We start from the raw sequence: 4,033 nt of genomic DNA, 5'->3' as shown, positions 1-4,033 counted from the left end.
CATCAATTCAAGAGGAGGGGTGTAGGCTCATGGTTTGGGGGTGTTTCCGACAGTGGAAGATCAAATCCAAGTGCTTGGAGAAGTAATCCCATCTATGATTCAAAGCAAAAACCGAAACTGGGTGAAGAAAGTTCTAATCGGCCAAAATGGGAGTCCAAAATCGAATCTGTCCAAGCACCAAAGAATGAGGTAAAATCTGATCCTAAACCTTCAAGATCAAGAGAAATTATTTGTTTTAAGTGCCAGGGATAAGGACACATCACTAGCTAATGCCCGAATAGAAGGATCATGGTGCTGAAGGGTAATGGTGAACTAAAATCAGAAAGTGAGGAAAATGGTGATGAAACCGAGCAAGAGGAGGAGGAAAAGCTTGAAGGTGAGGCCAGAACTTTGAATGCTTCCCATGATGAATTAAGCTTGGTTTCTAGGAGAGTTCTGGCTACATATGAAGATGAGGATGAAATTCAAAGAAAGAACATCTTCCACACCCGATGTGAAATCCAAGGTAAGATTTTAGTATGATTATTGATAGTCGAAGTTGTACCAATGTAATTATTAATCTTGTGGTAGATAAATTAGGCTTGATAACAGTTAAATATCTAGAACCTTATAGGTTACAATGGTTTAATGATAGTGGTGAGATGAAAGTTAATAGACAAGCCAAAGTAAAATTCAGCATTGACAAATATGTGGATGTGGTTTTGTGTGATGTTGTGCCTATGCATGCAGGATATATTTTACTTGGTAGGCCTTGGCAATTTGATAGAGATGATATTCATTATGGTAGAGAGAATGGTATTGTTTTTAGATTTAAAGGTAAAAAGGTCAAGCTGAAGGCATTAACTCCCAAAGAGGTGTACAAAAATCAAATACAAATACAACAAAGGAAGGTGGCCAAACAACTCAAGGAGAGAACTAGCATGGCCCCTACGGCAACAACACCCATCCAAGGAGTCCAAGCCGTGTAAGACCAACCAGGTAGGTGCTCTAAGACTTAAATTGAGTGGAAAAATCATGGGAAAGCTGAAAGTGAGGTAAGAAGGGGAGAGAAGCCCGAGAGTGTGAGAGAAGTGAGAAAAGCCGAGAGTGAGAGCCAAACCAAAGGGAAGAAAGAAAAAGAAAGAAAAGAGAGGAAAAATAAAAATTTTTATTTGAGTTTTAGGTATGTTAATAAGGCTATCTTGGGTAAGAAACCATTGCTGGTCATGATTTATAAAGATAATTATTTTAATGATCAAGCTAACTTTGAAGAACTTGAATTGCCAAGTTCAATTCTTTCTCTTTGCAAGATTTTGGAGATGTCTTTCCGGATGAAATTCCAAATGGATTACCACCTATTAGAGGGATTGAGCATCAAATTAACTTTGTTCCTGGGGCTGCCATACCAAATAGACCTACATATAGAAGTAATCCCGAAGAAACAAAGGAGCTACAAAAGCAGGTAAGTGAATTACTTGATAAAGGTTACATTCATGAGAGTATGAGTCCATGTGCTGTTCCTGTTTTATTAGTGCCTAAAAAAGATGGCTCTTAGAGAATGTGTGTTGATTGTAGGGCTATAAATAATATCATCATTAAATATAGACATCCAATTCCCAGATTAGATGATATGCTTGATGAATTGCATGGTGTTTGCATGTTTACTAAAATTGATCTTAGGAGTGGATACCATCAAATTAGGATGAAAGAAGGTGACGAATGGAAGACCACATTTAAGACTAAATATGGGCTCTATGAATGGTTAGTCATGCCTTTTGGTTTAACTAATGCACCTAGTACTTTCATGAGGCTTTTGAACCATGTGATGCTTCCATTTATTGGTAAATTTGTGGTTGTGTATTTTGATGATATTTTGGTATATAGCCGAAACTTAGATGAGCATGTAGGACATCTTAGGCAAGTTTTAAATATTCTTAGGAAAGAAATGTTGTTTCTAACTTGAAAAAGTGTGACTTTTGAAAAAATGAGCTTATTTTTCTGGGATTTGTAATAAGTGTTGTAATAATCAAAGTTGATCAATCTAAAGTTCAAGTAATCAAGGAGTAGCCAACACCCACATTAATCACCTAAGTTAGGAGCTTTCATGGTTTGGCTAGTTATCGAAAATTTTTCAAGGACTTTAGCACCATCATAACACCATTGAATGAAGTTGTAAAGAGGAGTGTTGGCTTTAAATGGGGGGAAGTACAAGAAATATCTTTTAATTTGTTGGAAGAAAAATTATGTAATACACTTTTAGTAGTTTCGCTAAATTTTTCTAAGACTTTTGAAATTGAATGTGATGCTTCGGGTGTAGGTATTGGAGCTGTATTAATGCAAGACGGAAGGCCCATAGCCTAGTTTAGTGAGAAATTAAATGGTGCTGCACCAAACGACCCGACATATGACAAGGAGATGTATGCTTTGGTGAGGGCTTTGGAAACGTGGCAACATTATTTCATGCCAAAAGAATTCATGATTCATACAGATCATGACTCTTTGAAGCACATTAAAGGCCAAGGAAAGCTCAACCAAAGGCATGCCAAGTGGATTGAATTCATTAAGACCTTTCCATATGTGATCCGCTATAAGAAAGGTAAGGAAAATGTGGTTGTCGATGCATTATCCCGAAGGTATGTACTCTTTTCTACCTTGGATGCTAGATTGCTTGGATTTAAAAAATTAAAGGAACTTTATGAGCATGATAGTGACTTTGGAGAAATATGTAGAACCCGTTTGAAATATGGATTTAATAAGTTTTACATATTTGAGGGGTATTTATTTAGGGAAAACAAACTTTGTGTGCCTAATTGTAGCATTAGGGAATTACTAGTTCGGGAAGGTCATGGGGGTGGTTTAATGGGTCATTTTGGTGTATTTAAAACTTTATCCTTACTGCAAGAACATTTTTGTTGGCCTAACATGAAGAGAGATGTTGAGAGAATATGTGAAAGGTGCTTGAAATGCCGAAAGACCAAGTCCACGTTGAAGCCGCCCGGATTGTACCATCCTTTGCCGATTCCTTCCTATCCTTGGGTAGATTTGTCTATGGATTTTATTCTTGGGTTGCTTAGGTCAAGGACAGGTAAGGATTTAATATTTGTTGTTGTGGATAGATTTTCCAAGATGCACATTTTATTGTATGTAATAAAACAGGTGATGCATCCAATGTTGCTAATTTATTTTTCAAAGAAATTATAAGATTGCATGGAATGCCTAGAACTATTATTTCGGATAGGGATGCTAATTTCTTAAGTTATTTTTTGAAAACTTTGTGGGCTAATTTAGGTACTAAGCTTTTATTTTTAACTACTTGTCATCCACAAACTGATGGACAAACCGAAGTAGTGAATAGAACTTTGTCTGCATTGTTGAGAGCATTAATTAGTAGGAATTTGAGAATTTGGGAGGAATGTTTACCACATGTTGAATTTGCTTATAATAGGTATTTGCATTCAGCGACTAAATTTAATCTTTTTGAAATTGTTTATGGTTTCAATCCTTTGACTCCCTTAGATCTAATACCTTTACCTTTAAGTGAGTGTGCTAATCTAGATGGAAAACAAAAAGCTGATTTTGTAAAGTAGATCCATGAAAAGACTAAGGCAAATATTGAGAGGAGGATCGAGTAGTATGCAAAGAATGCTAACCAAGGCCAAATACAAGTTGTCTTTGAACCTGGAGATCGGGTTTGGTTGTACTTAAGGAAGGAGAGGTTTCCCGAACAGCAGAAATCAAAATTAATGCTGAAAGGAGATGGACCTTTTCAAATCTTGGAGCGGATAAATGACAATGCTTATAAACTTGATTTGCCGGGTGAATATAATGTTAGTGATACCTTTAATGTTTCTGATTTTTCTCCTTTTCTTGCAGGTGATGATTTTGATTTGAGGGCAAATCCTTTTCAAAAGGAGGTAAATAATACGAATCCGCCCGAACCTGTACAATTGACAACCCATTGGGTTGCCGATCCGATACGGATGAAGACCAGACCGATCACTAGGGCTCAAGCTAAGAAATTTAAGGAAAATATTGCTGCCTTTATCCAGGGAGT

This window comes from Ziziphus jujuba, chromosome 7 (genome assembly GCF_031755915.1).
Source record: "Ziziphus jujuba cultivar Dongzao chromosome 7, ASM3175591v1".
Classification (NCBI taxonomy): domain Eukaryota; kingdom Viridiplantae; phylum Streptophyta; class Magnoliopsida; order Rosales; family Rhamnaceae; genus Ziziphus; species Ziziphus jujuba.
This window is presented reverse-complemented; position numbering follows the sequence as displayed.